Source organism: Rhincodon typus, chromosome 22, assembly GCF_021869965.1.
Source record: "Rhincodon typus isolate 14 chromosome 22, sRhiTyp1.1, whole genome shotgun sequence".
Classification (NCBI taxonomy): domain Eukaryota; kingdom Metazoa; phylum Chordata; class Chondrichthyes; order Orectolobiformes; family Rhincodontidae; genus Rhincodon; species Rhincodon typus.
In genome coordinates, this window is record NC_063353.1 from 12,921,882 (window position 1) to 12,944,345 (window position 22,464).

Genomic DNA, 22,464 nt, shown 5'->3' on the forward strand with positions numbered 1-22,464 from the left:
GAAGGGTCATTGGACCCGAAACGTTAACTCTGTTTTTTCCTTCACAGATGCTGCCAGACCTGCTGAGCTTTTCCAGCAACTTTGTTTTTGTTCCTAAAAGAAATTGGGTCGTTGGTGTCCTCGACCCAAATGTCCACAGCTCCTTCATCAATGATCTACCATCCATGATAAGGTCATAAGTGGAGATGATAGCTATTGATTTCACTGTGTTGAGTTCTATTTGCAGTTCCTAAGATAATGAAATTGTACCTACCCATATGTAGCAAGACCTGGGTGACTTGCAGGCTTATCGTGATAAATAGTAGGTAATGTTTGCAGTACACAAGTGCCAGATAATAATTATCTTCAACAATAGAAGCCAAAACATCTCCACTCCATATTCAATGACACTGTTGCCACTGACCAGAAATTTAACTAGTCCTGCTACATAAATCCTATTGTTATGAGAGCAGATCAGAGTCTGGGAATTTCACACATGACTCACTTTCCATCTTGCAAAACCTTTCTATTATCTGCAAAGCACAAGTCAGGAGTAATAATGGGATACTCTCCACTTTCTTAAGGAATGCTGTTCTGAAGCCAATCAAGAAGCTCAACACTATCCACGACAAAGCAACCTATTTGATTGACACTCCATCTACCACCTTAAACATTCAATCCTGCTAGTGCACAGTGGATGCAGCGTGGATCAGCTACTAAATGGACTGTAGAAACTCAGCTTCTCCACTAGCACCTTTCTGACCAATGTCTTCTAACACCTAAATAAACAAGAGCAGCAGTAGCATGGGAATATATCCTCCAAGTCACTCACCATCCTGCCTTGGAACTGTATGGTCATTATGTCTAAGTCAGACAATGGTAGGTTGGAGCTGGCCTCTGAAACACTATCAGATTTTCTTTCCTTAACTCTCTACCCTCAATCAAGTCATTAGATGTTTCCATGTTAATATTCAGGTGGATGATTTCACTTGTGGGAGAGACAAAATGTGGGGATTTCAGTTAAAAGATAAGTACTAATCAATCCAATAAGGACTTTGGGAGAAAGTTGTTTCCTAAGAGTGTGGGTAGAAGGTCAGATGCTTATATCATATACATACCCTAATGCTCACTTTAACTGCATCCCACAACAAAACTTATCCATCTTCCTGATGAATTTTGGATGTGGGGTATAATCAATTTAGTCACTAGAAGGATTGCTACAACTGAAAAAAAATAATTTGACGGAAAGCAGGCTGATGCGACAAGTGTTTTATGGTGAAAGAAAATAATAAGAAGTAGTGGTTTAGTGGTAGTGCCATTGGTAATCCATAAACCCAGGCTAATGTTCTGGGGATATGTGTTTGAATCCCACTGTGGTAATGGAGAAATTTGGAATTGATAAAATCTTAAATTGGTAGGTAGTCTAATGGTGACAATGTAACCACTATCAATTGTCATAAAAACACATCCTGTTCACTAAAGTCCTTTAGGGAAGGAAATCCATCGATTGTTATCTGGTCTGACCTATGTGTGACTCCTGATCTACGGCATTATGGTGTCCCAGACAACACCATCACCATCCCTGGGTATGTCCTGTTGCACTGGCAAGGTAGGCCCACCTGGGGCGATAGCACAGCGATATGAAGTTGGGAAGGAGTTGGCCTAGAACTCCTCAATATTCCAGATCCTACAAAGTCTCATAACATCAGGTCAAACATGGGAAAGTAAACCCCTTGTTGATTATCACCTATCACGGCCTTCTCACCCCCAAATTCCTCAGCTGATGAATTAGTACTCTGCCATTAATGAACGTCAATGTCCATCACCAAGTATAAGGACAAATCCAATTGGGCCAATAACTGCCCTATCAATCTACTTGCCATGATCAACAAAGTGATGGAAGGGTTGTCAACAGCGCTATGAAGTGGCACTTGAAAAGGATAACCTGTCACTGACACCCAGTCTGGGTCCTGCCAGGGCCACTCGATTCCTGACCTTGTTACAACATTCAAAATTGGATGAAAGAGCTGACTTCCAGAGGTGAGGTGAGGTGAGGTGAGGTGAGATGAGAATGACTGCCCCCAACATCAAGGATGCATTTGACAGAGTGAGGCATCAAAGACCCCTAGCAAAACCGGAATTAATGGGAATTGAGGAGACCCTCTTTGTTGGTCAGAGGCATACCTGGTACCAAGGAAGATGGTTGTGATTGTTAGAGGCCAATCATCTCAGCTCAAGGACATCTGTACAGATGTTCCTCAGAGTAGTGTCAGACCATCTTCAGCTTTTTCATCAATGACATTCCCTGAATTAAAAGGTCAGGAGTTGGGATCTTCACTAACGATTGCACAATGTTCAGTACAAGTTGTAATGCCCCATGTTCTGAGGCAGTCTGTGTCCATATGTATCAAGAGGGCAGCACAGTGGCTCAGTGGTTAGCACTGTTGCTTCACAGCACCAGGAACCTGGGTTCAATTCCAGCCTTGGGTGAATATCTGTGTGGAACTTGCAAGTTTTCCCCACATCTGCATGGGTTTCCACCAGGTGCTCTGGTTTCCTTCCACAGTCCTAAGTTGTCCAATTTAGGTGGATTGACCATGTTAAATTGTCCTGTAGTGTTCAGGGATGTGCAGGTTTGATGGGTTCACAATGATAAATGCAAGGTCACAGGGCTAGGGTGAGGGCTGGATCTGGATGGGATGCTGTTCAGAGAGTTTATGCAGACTCGAATGGCCTCTTGCCACATTACAGCGATTCTATGATTCTATTTGGATTACAACCAAGCTTGGGCTGATAAGTGGCAAGTAATATTCATGCCACACAAGTGCCATGGTATGACGACTTCCAACAAGAGAGAAACTAACCTTTACCCCTTGACATTCAATGGCATTACCATCATTGAATCCCCCATTATCAACATCCTGGGGTTATCAATGATTAGAAACTGAACAGGACTAGCCAGATACAATGGCTGGTACTAATACAATGGCTACAAGAGCAGTGAATAACTCACTTCCCATTTTCACAAAACCTGGCCAACGTCGACTTGTAATAAGTCAGGAGTTTGATATAATATTCTCTATTTGTTTGGATGATCACAGCTACAACAACACTCAGGAAGCTCAACACCATCTGTGACAAATCAGCCTGCTTGATTAGCACACCATCCACTACTTTCAACATTCATTGCCTTCACCATCAGCACTTAGTGACAGCAAGTGTACCATATACAAGATGTACAATGGTCATTCGCCAAGGCTCCTCCAACAGCATTCTTAAAACCAAGACTTCATCACCAAGAAGGACATAGGCAGTAGAGTCATGGGAACACCACCCCGAGTATGAATTCACCCCCAAGTCACAAAACATTCTGACTGGAAACTATATTGCCTCTCGTTCAGTGTTGCTGGATCAAGATCCTTGTAGTCCTTTCCTTGCAGCACTGTGGGTATCCCTACAACCCAAGGACAACAGAAGTTCAAGAAGGCAATTAGGAATGGGTAATAAATAATATCCTAGCCAGTGACAGCCACACCCCATGAACAAAACAAAAGCTAGTAATTTTGAATGGAACGCCACAGAATAGAGGTTTTGAAGAAGGATCACTGGTTTCAAAACATTCACCATGTTTTCTCTCTACAGATGTTGTCAGCAATTTAATTTTTTTGTGCCAAACAGTAGAAGCCAGATATTTATGAAAGTATCCAATTCGTTATCACAAGCAACTGGAAGAGTGGGGTGAATTATTCATTTCTTCATTAATGCTAAATCCGAGTGAGAGAGGCATAAGCAACAGCTACTGAGTGATTGATTTTGAAATGGCCATGAGCAAATGATTTATTGATTCTCATTGTTGCATGGAAGAATCATTACTTATTTATACAAATTATCTATCCAATATTGCCTAATATAGACCAAGGTAGATCGAAAGGTTTTTATTGGAATATGGTAGTGACTCCTGAAGAACAGACTAGAGACTGTGAGCATAGAGTGAAATATTGACAAGCTTCACATGACCTTGTGGAAAATGGAAATAATCTAAATTTATACTGAATCCATTTGTTCTAAATATTGCTGAGTTCTCAGCATTGCATTCAGATTTATGCAGCTTATGTGATCTATTAGTGATTGGGAGGATTAAAGAATTATTATTGAAAGTACACTGTTACTAGTCATGTTTTAGCATATCCTGCCTTCAAAATTATATTGTACAAAATTGTTCATTTGATAACTATGTATACCTGCAACTTGCAGAGCTAAATGGAAAAGATAGGTCCTCATCCTTTTTGCTGAAACATTGCTATTCTGCTTGTTCTTTTCTCAGATAATCAGAGAGATATTCAAGCACTATTTTTAAATATTTCATAGCATATTGATATCAGTACAAATTTTACGCACAATTCAAAGTGGCTTTTTTGCAGATGTACAATATTTGAAAGATAGTTGTAATTCATATCCAATGCTGTCAAGAGGAATTTAATCGTACACATTTTAATTGCATGATGACTACATTTCATCCACTAAAAGTAAATTGAGTGAAGGTACGCCCGAAAACACAATTAACAAAGGAACATTCGTGTCACACAAATGACAGGCAATGGCCATCTCAAATAGGAGATGATTTAACCACCGCCCCTTGACATTCAATGGTGTTCCTATCACTGAATTCCCCACAATCAATATCCTGGGAATTACCATTGACCAGAAACTCATCTGGACTCGACACATCAACACAGTAGATGCAAGAGCAAGTCAGAAGCTATGAGTACAGTGAGTAACACACCTCCTGACTCCCCAAAGCCTGGTCACCATCTTCAAGGCACAAGTCAGGAGTGTGATTGAACACTCCCCATTTGCCTTGATGGGTGCAGCTTCAAGAACACTCAAGCTTGACACCATCCAGGACAAAGCAGACTGCTTGATTAACGCTACATCCAATTTCTCCAAAACTGAGGTTCAGGAGCAGCAGTGTGTAATATCCACAAGATGTACTGCAGAAATTCACTAAAGATCCTAGACAGCTCCTTCCAACTTCATGACCACTTCCATTTGGAAGAACAAGGGCAGCAGATACATGAGAACACAACCACCTGTGAATTCCCCTCCAAGCCACTCACCATCCTGACTAGGAAATACACCGCTGTTCTTTCACTGTCGCTAGTTCAAATGCCTGGAATTCTTTCCCTAAGGGCATCGTGGGTCAACCTACACTATGTGAACTGCAGCAGTTCAGAAAGGCAATTCACTACCAGCTTCTCAAGGGCAGCTAGGGACTGACAATAAATGCTGGCCAGCAGTGATGCCCAGGTCCCATGAGTTTTATTTTATTTATTCATTTTGTGGATTGTGGACATTGTGAATAAATAAAAAAAGTCACAATATTTACTCCCAAAAAAGAGAATTCACCCTGAGAGATTTGGCAGAAAGTGTACTCCCAGATCTTTTAGTATATTTGTGAATTCCTGCTGATGGGCACTTTAACTTAAATTTGAGCAGCAGAACAATTTGTGTTATTTAACATTGCTCATTATTTTGACGGAAGTCTTGTAGCTTTCCAATTCCACCATTGGCAGATCCTTAAGGTCTGTGCAAAATTCCCTCCCAAAACAACCAAACCTCTCTCTATAGCTTTAAGAAATTCTTACAATCTAAAACTGGGGGTGTTTTGCTACATTAACGGCAGTACAGAATGAAAATTGTTTTAATGTCTGTAGCTTACATATGTTCACTTAGGTATATTCAATGAACTAAAGCAAAATATTTTATGTCTTCACACACATAATGAGATGTGATTCTTCACAAATAAGTACTTGTTATTGGATTCATAAGTTACTTAAACAGGTTCCTGGTACCTCAGAGGGTTTTTTTCTAAATGTTTCAAGATATATAAATTTTGCCCTTGAGCACTATGTTCATAGGTGAGGGAAAAATAGAATGGAAAGTATATTTACGTGATTAATATTGTAGTATGCCAGAACTTTTCATGGTAAATCTCTCTCTTACTCTTTACAACAAAGGCTTGCTGAACCCATCAGTCTCAAGAATAATCAAATCAGACACAGTGTTTTTAAAAGTTAAAGATTAGCTATCTCTCACGCAGAAAAAAATTCCCAGCATGGTCTCCCCTGGTCTCCAGCATGATCAGTCATTTCAGTACAAATTCACATTAGTTAGTCGAAAAGAAATCTCAAACAGCTAATTATAATGATACAAAGCTGAACCCTAGCAGAGACCTGCAAAACATTTACAGTCCATTATTGCAACAGTACTTCTTTAAACACAGGATTTCTCATTCTTTACTAAAGACTTTGACAGATTTAGAACTTTGCACTCTGGATAAAAGGTACACTATACTGTCCCTGTGTAAAAACAGACCTGGGAATATAAATACAAATTTTGTCAAGAGTCTGTCCTTGTAATTTGTTTATAGCCGTTCAGAATGAATCTCTGATTGAGAACTGTTTTGATCTGAACAGTAAAGGCATGTCTACATCTGATGAACTTAAAACTATTTGGGAAATAAATGCCAGTTCCTTGAAATCTGCCTGTTAATTTCAGCTTCTAACATTGAAGAAAATAATTTTCTAACTAATAAGCTTGTTCCACAACAGAGTCCTGGATTAGATTTCAAGTTTCTTAGCAACATTATAAACTCCTTTCTGGCGTTAAGCTGTGTGGACATTTGGAAGGATACATTCTTACCATTTGATTCAACTGTAGAATCAATCCTGGTGTCTTCTTTTAATTCACCTGTCAGATATTCTGTACTATTTCCAGCACAAAGATTAGCTTGCGAGTAATACATTATGTTGAAGACTTGCCCCACTATTTTGCCACAGTCAACCAATTTCATCATCTCATCCACCCTTCATCTGCGTACCCATCATGTTCCTGACAATTTCTCCAAACTGGGTACTTTGTTGTTGCCCTGTTTTGCCCATACTACTTTCTGGCAGCTGTATATTCAATAGGATCTCCAGTCATCCAGGATCTCCCAAGTGCAACAGGCAGTGCTCATTAAATAAATCTATCAGCAAACATGCCCCCTAACCTACTCAAAATAGACAGTTGGAACATAAAATTAATGCAGCTGTACTGGGGTTCCTGATTTAGATTTTTTTTGTCAGGTTAACTGGTATGGATTTACTGTCTGTGGCAAGTACTGCGATTATTGTTCGAATTATTCTTTACTTCCACCCATTGCCTCAGGAATCACTCATCTTTTCTACCATTGGCATTTTACTTATTTTAAAAAAGTCATTGCTAGTAGGTTAAGGAGTGAATGCATGATGGATGCCTTTCTGAATAGGAAGAGTCGAGGTATCTATTTTCACTACAAGTATTTAATTCAAAAAATTTTCATGATCTGGTGGAGCACTGATTGCATTCTTTGCATATTTCTTAATGAGCCAATGGAAATTGCTCTGATCCAGTGGCAGACCAGCAGTTTTTAATAACGATCCTGGACATGATCATCAAATCATGTTACAATCTGGTTAGTGACCATTAACCTTCACTTATGGATACTTTCTATTCAACCTATTCAGAGATGTTATTATACACCTCTAGAAAAGGTGGGACTTGAACCTGGAACTCCTGGCCCAAAGATTGGAAAGTTACCACTGGTTCACAAGAGCAGTCTCACCTCTTATAAAGTTGGGCAAGAGATGAGATCCATCAGATTTACCTGGAGAATGAAGCCACAAGATTTCATGGTTATGAGCAAACAATATACATTTGAACAGTAGAAAAACCTACAATATGTATATAACTTATTTGTAACACTGAACATAAATGTGGTAAAGATGGGTAATATGCTGAGATTAAATAGTTGAAGTTTCAAGTTCTATCAGTTTTCACTTGAATAAGGGCTGCTCCCAGTCCCATGATCAGTGAAGGTGCAGTTATTATAGTAAATAAGCCTCGATTGTAATATGCTATAATGTCAGTTAAAGGTAACTTCTCTTTAATCCTTTCTGTCTGTTGACTCCAATACCATTGCTGACCTTTTCTGAAAAGATCACTTATGGATTATTTAAGACTGCGTAAATTGAGGATAAACATTCCCATTTGATTCACCATGTCTAGGAAACGCTGTGAATCATTTGCACACTTTGGTGCTGGAAATTCACTGATGGCTCTTGTCCTTCTTAGCCCTGCAGTAATGCCATGTTTTTGGATGATGTGTCTTAAAAATGTAAATATCACTGTGGAGAATTGGCACTTTTCATGTAGTGTAAGGGCTGTGTTCTGCAGTATGTCCCTGACCTTCAGGCCGTGTTCCTTCTTTGTTTTACCATGCACTAGGATGCCATACAAATAGCAATTGCTTCCTTCTTTCTTTTTTGGGATTCTAGACATCGCCTTTTCATAAACTTCTTGTGCAGAAGAGATTCAAGATGGTAGACAGCTGTAGCGATACTGTTCAAATGGTATCAGGAGTGTAGGCAGCAATCTTGACTCCAGAGGTAAGGATAATTGTGCATGCATTGCAATCATCCAGTTTTATGAAAAATTTGCTTGTTGGCAATTTTACTAAGCAATTGTCAACAGATGAAAGAAGACGGATTTCCCTCCTTACTTTTTTGTTTAACTGAATGGATTCCACATGTAATTGTGGTTATCTATTTGTCTTGGTAACAGCTACTAGCCATGATCACCACTGTATCAGTTTTATCACTGGCGATCTGATTCCTCTGCCAACCATGGTGTTTAACTGAGAGTTTATTTTTTACATCAAAGGAGGAGGAATTTTCTTGGATGGTAAGCAGATGGACTTAGTATCTTCTTGCAGAGTAATGTGATACTCCGAATTCAACTTGTTTAAACCTATGATTAATTTTGGGAATGTGTGTTAAAATTCTCTCCAGTCTTCATTCTAAAGTATTGTATCTACATTCCCTAAGAGATCTGGATGAACACATGCATTTCAGCCTAGCAATGACATGTGCTGATTGCCCAGTATATATAGTACCTGACAAGGGTGATAACACTACCTTGGCCTCATGTGAGTAAATTTATCCTGCATGTCTCCGACCAGATAAACAAAGGAACTCAAAGCAGAATGTGAGATGGTATTCTGGCTTTTTACTTCAAAGTAAAAGGATAAATGAATGTAGTGATCAGTTCTGCTCATCAATCATACATCTGCTCAAGACTTGCTCTCTCTCCCCATTGCATTGATTTCAGAATGCTCAACCTCATACACAAAGCCCTCTGAAGTCTTATCCGTGTAAACTGATGTACCGATCCATCGCACTTGCAGTCTTCCAAATCGCTTTTCTCATTTTTATCATATTTGAGACTTAGGAATTTTCCTGATACCACAATACGTCTTTGTCCCAGCATTGCCCGCTATCAGACTACTCATTCACAGGAAGTGGAAGCAGACAGGAAACAGAGATGGTGATAGAAGCAGACCAATGTCAGGGTGGTAAATTTATGAGTCTCAGTTGTTTAAGGCAATGACCCAGATCATTGTTAAATCCCCTTATCCTCACCACTACCTCCCTCATTTTCTTCAAACTCCCTCACCCTCTCTTTGTTCTGTACTCCCTTCACCTCCTTATCACCTTCACCCAAATCAACCCTTTTTAATCTCTTCATCCCTTAAAGCTCTTCCCCACATCACTCCCTCTTCCCTTTCTTACCCCCTTCACCCTCCTCCACCCTCCACAACCTGCTTATTCAGTCTTCCAAGGTTTACGTTATATACAGAGCTCATAATCTTATTAATAACATTTGGAAGAATTTGAAAATCTCATATATCAGTTGCAATGAATAAATTAAACTTGATGGGGCATTTGGAAAACAATTATTTGCTTAGAAGCTCATAAATCTGTCAATGTAAACATATTTACATATGCTTGGAATGCTGCATAAGCAAATTGCACATTTGAAAATCCATTAGTGCTTTGCAATGCAGTCTAGGCATCAGACTGCCATTGCTTTCAGCAGCTTGTAAATGACTTCTGCTGTGTAGAATCAGTTACTGCCTTTTAAACTAGCCAAACAGATGGCCAATTTGCTCTTTAAAGAATGATGAACACCTTTGAGTAGCACTTTATCTGGGTCAAAATCCTGGAATTCCCTCCCTAATAGCATTGTGGATCAACCCACAACAGGAGGACTGCAGTGGTTCAAGAAGGCAGCTCACCACCACCTTCTCAAGGGCAACTAGGGATGGGCAAGAAATGCTGGTCAGCCAGCGATGTCCACATCTCACAAATGAATAGAAAAAAGAATCCACTGAATTATATACTTTCATGCATCTGACGACCTTTCCACTCTTGAAGTGCTGTTTTTTTCAGTCGTCAGTTTGATAGTTGAATGGACATAATATCCAGGCAATCACATTATTCAACATTTAATTACATTTTCCAGCCATAGCATTATCATAAATCACTTTACAAAACATAAACGTACAGCAGACTACAGAATTTCCTGATGAACCATAAACAGTAATCTCTATTTTGACTCAGGCTTTAAACTCTCACCGCTTCCAAACGAAGACTTGAGTCTCCATCACCAAATGCGATCTAGAAAGGTTAACAAAATGTGGTTATCTTGCTGACGATGGCAGAAATTCTGAAATACCCACCACCTGAATGGTGTCAGCAACTTCCAAACAGCAGCGCACATAGTTTTTGAGATTACCCCTTTTTCATGCTGCTTAATACATTTGGAAATGGAAGTAGGGAAGTGAGGCTAGCAGATCTATACTCCAGCTGCCATTGCTTCTCTCCTACTAGTCCCTGTAGATTTCTAAATCAGGACCATAAAATCTACTATGTGTGTAGCTTTGCCATTCAATTCAATGACTAAATCTTTCCACCTTCTCTCCACACTCACAATCTCCCTTTCAAACCCTCTGACATATGTCCATCTATCAACAAATACAAATACTTCTCTGACACCTATCATTTTGTCTGTGCCTTCAACTGGATCCCTTAAGTTTCCTCTGTACATACGGCAGGGTGTGAACTGCAACTTTTGAAATGTATTCAAGAAAACTACTACCTGTTTTATTTGTAACACTGTTGCAACAAGACAGTATGAAAATATGAGAAATGTAAGAAAACTCATATACGTTTTGATTTTCCATTTGACGTTAGTTAATGTCTAACTAATGGTCAGGAGAGATGCATTAAAGAGATAAGAGTTAATAGGCTTCTCTTCCCAAGCACATCTTTGCTGTGTCTTAGATATTACAAAGACCCTGCATCCTTCTGACAGTGGAGGTGAAGTAGAAAGAAGTTAAACTGTGAAATCACAGGCAGCAGGGAAGTGTGTGGCTGGTGACTGGAGAGTAGTTTTTTTCTCTCTCTTATTTTCTCTTCACTTTGTTAACATGGTTAACTTAAAGGTTAAGTCATGGCAGGAGATCCCAGACCTGCGTGGTGCTCCTCCTGTGCGATGTGGGAATTCAGGGACCCTTATTGAAGTCCCTGACTCCTTCACATGCTCTGGGGTTGCGGCTGGATTCACCTTGGAGCATCCGTGGGGCTGAGGAAATCATGATAGCATGTTCAGTAAGTTGGTCTCACCGCAGATAAAAATTACTGAGGAAGATAGGGAATGGATGAGCAAAAGACAGAGGAAGAGTAGGAAGGTAGTGCAGGAGTCCCCTGCGGTCATCTCTCTGCAAAACAGGAATACCGTTTTGGATACAGTTGGGGGAAGTTGGCCCCAGACAGGTTCTTGGCAGCACTGCTGGCTGTGTGTAAAGGAGGGCAGGAAAAAGAGTGGTGGAGCTACAGTGATAGGTGATTCAATTGTAAGGGAAATAGATAGGTGTTTCTGCAGCTGCATCAAGAGTGCAGAATGGTATGTTGCCTCCCTGTCGCAAGGGTCGAGGATGTCTCAGAGCAGCTGCAGGACATTCTGGAGCGGGAGGAGGTGAACAGCCTGCTGTAATGGTGCATACAGACACCAAGGATATAGGTAAAAAATGGGATGAGGTCCTACAAGCTGGATTCATGAAGTTAGGAGTTAAATTTAAAAGTAAAACCTCAAAGGTAGTCATCTTGGGATTGCTACCAGTGCTAGTCAGAATAGGAATGGCAGGATAGCTGAGATGAATACATGGCTTGCAGGATGGTGCAAGAGGGAGGGATTCAAATTCCAGGGACATTGGAACCAGTTCTGGGGGAGGTGGGACCAGTACAAATTGAATGGTCTGCACCCGGGTAAGACTGGAACCAATGGGGTTATATTAGCTACCCTCCAGTCCATTGGAACCATTCCAGAGTCTACGGAATGCTGAAAAATAATCACCAATGCTGGCATCAATGTCCTGGGGGAGTGTTTGCTCATACTGTTAGGGAGGGTTTAAACTTATATACCAGGGGGATGGGAACCAATGCAGGAAGTCAGAGGTAAGTAAGTGGGGACAGAAACAAAAGACAGTAAGGGAAAAAAGTCAAAGCCGAAGGCAGAGAAACCAAAGACTAAGATCAAAAAGGGCCACATTATACCATGATTCTAAAAGGGCAGTAAATGTCAAAAAAAAATGAGCCTGAAGGCTCTGTGTCTCAGTGCGAGGAGCATTTGTAACAAAGTGGATGAATTAACTGCATAAACAGTTTTCGATGGATGTGATATAATTGGGATCACAGAGACCTGGCTCCAGGGTGACAAAGGATAGAAACTCAACGTCCAGGGTTATTCAATTTTCAGGAAAGATAGATGGAAAAGAAAAGGAGGTGGGTAGCTTTGCTGGTTAAGGAGTAGATTAACACAATAGTAAGGGAGGACATTAGCCGGGAAGATGTGGAATCTGTATGGCTGGAGCTGCGGAACACCGAATGGAAAAAGACATTAGTGGGAGTTGTGAACAGACCACCAAACAGTAGTTGTGAAGTTGGGGATTGTATCAAACAGGAAATGAGACATGCATGCAGTAAGGGTGCATCAGTTATTATGGGTGACTTCAAACTACATACTGATTAGACTAACCAAACAGGTAGTACCGTGGTGGAGGAAGATTTTTCTGGAATGTATGATGGATGGTTTCCTCAACCAATATGTTGAGGAACCAACTAGAGAGCAAGCCATCCTAGACTGGATATTGTGTAATTAGTGAGGATGAATTAGCAACATTGTGGTGAAAGATTCTTTGGAGAAGAGTGACCATAATATGGTATGATTCTTCATTAAGATGGAGAGTGACACAATTAAATCTGAAACTAGAGTCCTGAACTTAAAGAAAGCTAATTTTGATATTATGAAACATGCATTGGCTAGGATAAGCCAAACAACGACACTTAAGGGGTTGACAGGTGGATACGAAATGGCAGACATTTAAAGAACACATGGATGAACATCAATAATTGTACTTCCCTATGTGGCGTATGAGTAAAACAGGGAAGGTGGCTGAATCATGGCTAACAAGGGAAATCAGGGATAATGTTAAAGCCAAAGTGGAGGCATACAAATTGTCCAGAAAAAACAGCAAACCCAAGGACTGGGCAAAATTTAAGATTCCGCAGAGGAGGATAAAGGGTTTAATTCAGAAGGGGAAAATAGAATATGAAAGTAAATTTGTGGAAGACTTAAAAACTGACTACAAAAGCTTCTATAGGTATGTGAAGAGAAGAAGACTGGTGAAAACAAATATAAGTTCCTTGCAGTTAGAATCAGGTGAATTCATAATGGACAACAAAGAAATGGCAGGCCAATTGAATAAATACTTTGGATCTGTCTTCACTAAGGAGGACACAAATAACCTCCAGGAAATGTTAGGGGACAGAGAATCATGCATGAGGGAGGAACTGAAAGAAATCCTTATTAGTTAGGAAATGGAATTGGGGAAATTGATGGATTTAAAACCCAATAAGTCTCTGGGCCCTGATTCTCTGCATCCCAGAGTACTTAAAGAAGTGGGCCCAAAAATAGCAGATGTATTGGTGATCATTTTCCAGCATTCTGTAGAGTCTGGAATGGTTCCAATGGACTGGAGGGTAGCTAATGTAACTCCACTCTTTTAAAAAAGGAGGGAGAGAGAAAATGGAGAATTGTAGGTCAGTTAGCCTGACATCGGTGGTAGGGAAAACACTTGATTGAATTATTAAGGATGTAATAATTGAGCATTTGCAAAGCAGTGACTGAATCAGTCCTAGTCAACATGGATTCGCAAAAGGGAAATCATGCTTGACACTGGACGACTCCTTGCAAGCTCCTACAGTAGATCAAACTCTAACATTTCTTATAACTGTTCTACACATTTAAACTTAAATTCTGAATCTGTAAAAATTATTAATAATGTTCTTTTAAATTTAATTACATGTTTGAAGATACTATGGTCATCCAGGCCCGAGTACTGGCAACACTGAACTAAAACACGCAAAGCAGGTTCAGAAATAGCTTCTTTCCAGCCGTTATCAGACGGTTGAATGGATTCTAACATCAAATAATGTAAACTGCAATGTAACCTGTATGCCTCTAATTCTTTTTGATCTGTACATCCTTTGCTTGCTGTGATCTGCCTGTACCACTCGTAAACAAATCTTTTCAATCTAGTTTGGTACCCGTGACAATAAATCAATCTATCAATCAGGTTTTCTGGAATTTTTTTTGGGGATGTGACCAGTAGAGTGGACAAGGGTGGATCAGTAGATATTGTGTATCTGGACTTTCAAAACGCTTTTTGACAAGATTCTACACAGGAGATTGGTAAGGAAAACTAAAGCTCGTGGTATCAGCGGTAATGTATTGACATGGATAGAGAACTCATTGGCAAACAGTTGGAATAAATGGGCTCTTTTCAGAGTGGCAGGCAGTGATAAGTGGGGTGCTGCAGGGTTCAGCACAATGTATATTAACGATTTGGATGAAGGACTTAAATGCAATATCTCCAAATGTGCAGATGACACTAAGCTGGGTGGCAGTGTGTGCTGTGAGGAGGATGCTAAGAGGCTGCAGAGTGACTTGGACAGACTGGCTGAGTGGGCAAATGCTTGGCAAATGCAATATAATGTGGATAAATGTGAGGTTATCCACTTTGGTCACAAAACAGGAAGGCAGATTATTATCTGAATGGTGGTAGCTTAGGAAAAGGTAAAGTGCAACGAGACTTGTGTGCCATGGTGGAACAGTCGCTGAAGGTTGGAATGCAGGTGCAGCAGGCAGTGAGGAAAGCTAATGAAATGCTGGCCTTCATAGCATGAATATTTAAGTAGCAGAGTAAAGATGTCTTGCTGCAGTTATACAGGGCCATGGTGAGGCCATATCTTGAGTACTGTGTGCAGTTTTGGTCTCCTAGTCTGAAAAGGATATTCTTACTATTGAGGGAGTCCAGCGAAGGTTCACCAGGCTGATTCCTAGGATGACAGGACTGACATATGAGAAAAGACTGAATCGACTGGGCTTGTACTTGCTGGAATTGAAGAATGAGGAAGAATAAAGAAGAATGAGGGGCAATCTCATAGAAACGTATAAAATCCTGATGGGATTGGATAGGCTAGATGTGGGAAGAATGCTCCAGATGTTGAGGAAGTCCAGAAGTAGGGGTCACACAGTCTAAGAATAAGGGGTAAGCCATTCAGGACTGAGATGAGGAAGAATTTCTTCACTCAGAAGAGTTGTGAACCTGTGGAATTCTCTTCCACAGGAGGCTTTTGGGAACAGTTCATTAAATATATTCCAGAGGGAGCTGGACAGGGCCCTTGCAGCTGAAGGGATCAAGGGGTATGGAGAGAAAGTGGGAATGGGATACTGATATGCAAGATCAGCCATGATCACATTGAACGGTGGTGCAGGCTCGAAGGGCCAAATGGCCTACTCCAACAATTATTTTCTATGTTTCTACGTGACACATTGCTTCAATGTATTACAAGTTTTTCAATTATCAATCTGCTTCAGTATTCAAAACCCAAGATATTTCTAAATGCTCCGAAATTACTATGTCCACTTTGCTTCCCTGGGGACAATGAATACATCGAATGACAATTTATTTCACATTCTTGCATTTTCCTGGAAAACATGAGAATAATAAGTCGCACTGATGTAATCAGTCAGTAACTAAGACAACATCTAATTTCTTGAAACCCACGCCTTTGTCACTCTGGAGCTGCGGCACCGAGAAATCCGTCAGTCCTGAATGTCATCAATTTTAAAGTGTAAAACATTGCATTCTTGTCAGAGGCAGGATTGTGGAGTTGAGGGAAGATGAGTGCTGGTAGGGGTGGAAATATAATATCCCAATTAAAGCTTATTCTTGCTCTCTGCTTCATCCACAAAAAAAAAGACCTGTTAGATTTGATCATTAGCACGTAACTTATTTAAAAATGTCAGCATGTAAGCAGCTGCAGGGATCTATTGCATGACTGCATTTACACCTTTATCAGCACTGGCTGCAGTGGGAGTGACCCAACTACTGGAAAGGGCCTCAAGGAAGTAATGGATTTATATTCAAAAGCCCACTTTTGGCAATAGTCAGCCGGTGGTCTCATACATTTCGAATGCTGGGAGAAGCTTGTGATCCCAGGGTCCCAGACTGTGGGAAGGATTTGCAAGGAATGGCCTGGGCACCACCAAGAGTTGTGTCGAGGTTCCAAACTGCTGAAGGTCTGTGCCCACAGAGCCTGAAGATTAGTTGCCTTTTCATTGCCATGTGACGAGGGAAAAAATTAACTAGAACGCCAATGAATCTGCAGAAGGAAAGAAAGCAAAGCCTTCTATTTATAGAACACCTTTAATCACTTCAGGATGTCCCAAAGCCCTTTGCAACCGTAGAAGTATTTTAAAGCGTAGCCACCAGTGTAAAGTCAGAAGAATGCCAATTCGATTATGTATAGCAGATTCACACAAGCTACAAAATAAAAATGACCACATAATTTATTTTGACCAGATAATGTTTGAGGCTAATTATTGGTTGAAACATCAAGTCAAACTTTTTAGATGTTCTTCCAATAATCCCATGGGGTATTTTATGTTCAGAAATGAGTAAAGATAAATTCTCAGTCCAATATCTTATAAAAGGGAATTCGATTATGGCATGCATTTGCAGAATTAACCTCGGAACTTCCTTCATTTTTTCCTGATTACCTGCTTCTATTTATGCAGAAGGTCAGTGAAACCCTAAGAAAGATTGCCTACAATACAGAAAGCAGCCATTTGGCCAGTCTGCACTGACCCACCAAAGAGCATCCCAACACAGGGTCTTTACCATGGCTAACCCATCTAACCTGCACAAGTTTATTTTAGCATGGCCAATCCACCTGACCTGCACATCTTTGGAATGTGAGAAGAAACTGGAGGACCCAAAGGAATCCCACTCGGACACAGGGAGAATGTGCAGACTCCACACAGACAGTCACCCAACGGTGGAATTGAACCCAGGTCCCCGGTGCTGTTAAGCAGCAGTGCTAACAACCATGCCATGCATTCTCGCATTCTCACCCCTAGCGCAGCCATACCCGTGAGGTTTCCATTGATTATACTTGAGACAGGCTGATGTCATACGTATGGGCATCATAGTCTAAGGTGCTGTAGCACCAGCCCCATTTTGTCCCCTCAAGACTGTTCTTGTCCACCCAAATGTCAAAAGAAATTTTCATCCCGGCCATATTACTCATTCAAGGTGAGGTGCCGGCTCTTTGTAAGATGGTTGTGTGCAAAACGTTGGACTTCGAGCACAGCATCACAGAACAATGGGCAGGATTTTCCAAGGGGCAGCAATCTCATGCAAGTGTTTAGGTTTGGACTGGGAGAGATTGGATCTAGCAGCAGGATAGAAGTGCCAGTTCCAAAACTGGGGTTCTGATGGTAGGCAGTGGGGTAAAGTTGTTGGCTCCAGAGCGGGGTGCCAGTCTCGAGCACAGAGGGGGTGTTTTATGTGCGGTGGCACAGGGCTGGGGGCAAGGTGGGTGTTGTGCCCTGGAGAAGAGGGGCAGTGATGGATCCAGTGGCAGGGGCTTTGCCAGGTCCCTCTGGGCTGGCGGAGTTATGTGGTCAGGGTTAGGGGGTGTAAGGGTTTTTGGAGGTGGCGTAGTTAAGTGTGTGTGTGAGATAATTTGGGAGTCAGTTTAATAGTTAATCTGGGGTTAGACTTGGTAGTTAGCAGCCTAACTTCTCCTGAGTAACTATTTACCTAACTTCAGCAGAACATTCCTTATTCTCTGATTTAAATTGAGAATTTCAGAGGGGTCCAGGCGTAGGGGAATTGGCCAGTGGAACCTTCCCAGTGTTCTTTGAGGATTCTGCAGGATCCTCATGAGCAACTCACATCTACAATTCTGAAATGATTATCTGGTCATGGGAAAATCTAGGCCTATGTCAGCATCAGCTTCAAGTAATGCAGCAATTTTCAAGCAATGTAAGTCAATGAATACAAACTTCCCAGCCATTACCGAAAGATATAAGCAACAAAGAACTGCAGAGAAGAAGGTTCACTGGATCCAAAATGTTGACTCCGGTTTTCTCTCCACAGATGCCGCCAGAGCTTCGGAGGTTCTCCAGCAATTCCTGCTTTTGTTCCTTTACTGAAAGGTGTTGCTTATTCGTAAAACTAAGTTATTCACAAACTCTTGTGCTATTTTCTAAGAGAATTGCAAATAGAAATCTGCATGGATTTCTTCTCAGATACTGTGGGATGATACATTCCTATGGCAAATAACTTGAAATGTGAAACAACCACTGAAAATGCTGGAGAAAGTTAACAGGTCTGACAGCATCTGTGTAATGAGAAACAAGGTTAATGTTTTGAATTCAGCTTGACATTTCTTCATGAGAGTCAAATCAGACTTGAGATGTTACCTCTGATTCTCTCCAGATGTTGCCCGACCAGCCGACTTTCTCCAGCATTTTCTCTGCTTGTTTATTGTTTTTGTGGTCTTTGTCTCATGCTACTGTATTTACAAATAATCTATGCGTAACATTAAAACATCTCCTTAGCACATGTGCTTCTTGAATCATTCAGAAGGCTGAATGCAATAACACTTGCTGAGGTGCAACAAACCATTAAGCCACTTCATGCATGGTGAATGATCATACCGAGAAATTATGACAATCAGATTTTCATCTGTTTCAATCAATGCTCCTCAATATTTTTCTTCATCTTCAAATATGAATGACCATAGCAAGGGAGAATTAGTACTGCCTCCTCAACGCATCATTAAGAACACAGATGGTTCACTGGTACTGTGAGAGTGATTTTAATCTTAACAAATTAAGAAATGTGGCTGAGTGAAAGTGCTGAAATTGACCGCACTTCGGGAAGCTGGCCACAAGCTGACAACTTCCATCTTTTAATGTCAGTGGCTTTGGCTGTGTGTTATTCAAACCCTCAGAAACTCATCATTTCAAACGTAATCAGCCACAAACTGGGCTTTTAGGATTTGATTCTGACGGCATGGCATTTCCCAGGCTTGCTGGAATTTGCCAGTGACAGCAAGGTGAGGGTCAATGCAAATTGTGGAGGTTGAACAAATGGGCAGGCAAAAAATAACATATTAAATATTCAAACTTAATATCTGCTTCCTTGTCTAATCGAAAGGCCTTGGCTTGAAAGACTTATTCCGAGAGTGTGCATTCACTAACTTGGGAACAATTTCAAATCCTTTAGAGGTCAATGCTACCTTGTGCATCTCCTCCATGCTTCTTATCTGTTGAACATAAGGTCATTACGGCTGCCGCTCCTGAAGCTTTACCTTGGACATCAGATATAGACCAAGATGACAATTAACACCAAAAACAGGAGCAGTATCAGCAGGAACTTCAAAATCAGGATACAGCCTTCCACATGCCAATTAGCTGTACCACAGCAGAGAGCAGATGAACACAGGAATGCAGCTGGTAGGGTGCAGCTCTCCAGCACAGGATTATGGACATAGGATCAGTGTCCTGTGCATGGCCAAGCAGTAATGTATTGAAAGCCTCTGTGGCATTTCTTCAGTTGGTCACTGGTATTTGTGGTCTCCTGCCAGAAAAATTCCTGACAATTGTTTCAAAATCTCACAACACTCTGCGAGAAAATAATTCATCTCATCTCTCTCCTTAAAGAGCAACATCGAATTTCTAAACAGTTCTGAACTCACACTCAACAGAAAACATTCTTTCCATGTCCATTTTGTCAAGACATTTAGGATCTTGTACACTTTAATCAATTCACTGCTTGCACTTTGAAAGTCCAGAGGAAACAAGCCCAATCTGTCCAACATTTGCCTACGAGGCAACCTGGTCACTTTAGGGGCCAAACTAGTAAACATCCTCTGGATCATTGCCATCTTTCCTTAAAAGAGGAGACCAAAACTACCACAATATTTGAGATCTGGCTCTTATTATCTGAAACATAATGTCCTTACCTTAATATCCAATTCCTCTCAAAATAAATTATTGCATTCTATTAACTTCCTCAATACTTGTTGTACCTGCATAATAATGTTATATGCCTCATATACTAGACCACTTAGATCCCACTGCATCTCAGAACTCTGCTGTCATTCTCCATTTTGAGTAATACTTTCTTTTTTATTCTTTCTGCCAAAACAATCAACTTCATATTTTTGCACATTATACTCCATCTGTTAGATTTTTGCCCAGTAACTCAACCTATCTATGTCTCTCACCAACCTTCTTAAACACTCTTCATAACATACTTTTCTGCCCATACTTTGTGTCATCTGTAAATTTAGCTACCAAATCTTTGCTCTCCTAATCTCAATCATTGATATAAATTGTTAAAAAAAATCTAAGTTCCCAGCACAGGCTCCTTTGGGACTCTACTTGTCACATCCTGCCAATTGGAAAAGGACAAATTTATATATTGTCTTTGGTTTTTGCCAGCCAGACAAGCTTCTATTCATGTTATACATTATCCCTTATACCATGAACCCCTACTATGCACAATAAGTTTTTATCTGTCACCATATCAAATGCCTTCTGTAAATCCACTGCTCCCTTTTTCCACAGCACGTGTTACTCCTTCGAAGAACTCCAATAAATTGATTTAATATTATTTCACAAAACCATGCTGATTCCAATTACCTTGAAATTTTTTTAACTGGTTAGCTATAATCTCCTTAATGATTGATTTTAATACTTTTCCCACAACAGGCATAAAGTTAACGGGCCAATAGCTTTCTGTTTACAGCCTCACTCCCTTCTTGAATAGAAAAGCTACATTTGCTATATTCTAGTCTGATAGAATCATTGTGGATCCTTGCAAAATGTGCAAAAATTAATATCGATACATCTGCTATCTCATTACTCATCTCTTTTAAGACCCTAGAATGAAGTCCATTAGGACACATGTTGTTTATATGGCACACAAGATTCCAGCAAGTTGTCATGATGCTTTCATCCTATATATATCAAGCCCCACCTGACACTCAAACCTGACCTCTTCATATCTCGAAGCAGAGTTGCAGCTCGCTCTCTGGGGATAAGACTGACCTTTTTTAAGAGCCCATCTGAAAACGATATTGAGGAAAGATACAATCAAAGCTCCCTAACCATGAGAACTGTCATCAGGTAGGTAATTGGGATTCAAAAGATATGCACTAGCTGCCTGAGGTGGTGTGGGTCTGCATGCAGTGTCTAGCAGCTGGCACATTGAGAGTTATCATGCTGCATTGTGTTTTGTGCAATGTATCATTGTAGGGAGGACTGGAGCTCTGAGAGGAAGAAGGTGCTGAGTGCACTGCCAATGTGACAGAGGAGGAAATCCTAAATCTGACTAAATTTTTCAGTAAGATTGAAATGTTATACCCAGCTGATAGCCAATTCTGAATCCAACATATATCAATCCTATAAACAAAACAGCAGCCTTGTACAGAGACCTATTGTGTGACAATTCATTATAAGTTAGAAGGGGACTTTTGCAAAACACAGGGCATATAAGTTGGCGATCAGAGAAATTGATACAAAAATACAATTTTAATCTTACAGAAACAAAAATCAACAAAAAAGTTAACACACTATTTGCATATCTTGTGCAGCTGCATATCTTTCTTCATTGCCCATTTTTCTGTCACTCCGACATGGCAGCAGGAGTGTGGCCTTTGCTGAAGCAGGCTGTTAGAATTCCTAACATCTGCAATGTTCTTGGGAGCAACTCTTGGGATGGGTTTTGGAGCCCATCAGGATCCGACTGAAGGCTGCCCCACCTATACCTGTGTGGATAGAGGCAGGTTATAAAATGGACTGAGATAGGCAATAGTTAGAAGCAAAAGAGCTTTGAAATCCACTTTAATTTTCTGTTTCCTTATTTTACCCACATATCCTTATTAGCAATAGAGTGAAGGACATTTTGCTCTGCATCAGTGGGGTGCCAAAGAGCCAAGATAAGGCTGAATAAGATGACATTAACATGCAAGACATAAGCTGGGAACCAGCAAACACTCATATGATTTTAATGTTGATGTAGAAGTGGCCACTAGTGAGTGAGTGAATGAATAAATGAATGAATGAATGAAAGAAAGAAGGTCTGGAATGACAGTCATTTTTGAGTCAAACTCTTCCAACCTCTTTCGAAGTGCAGTTGGA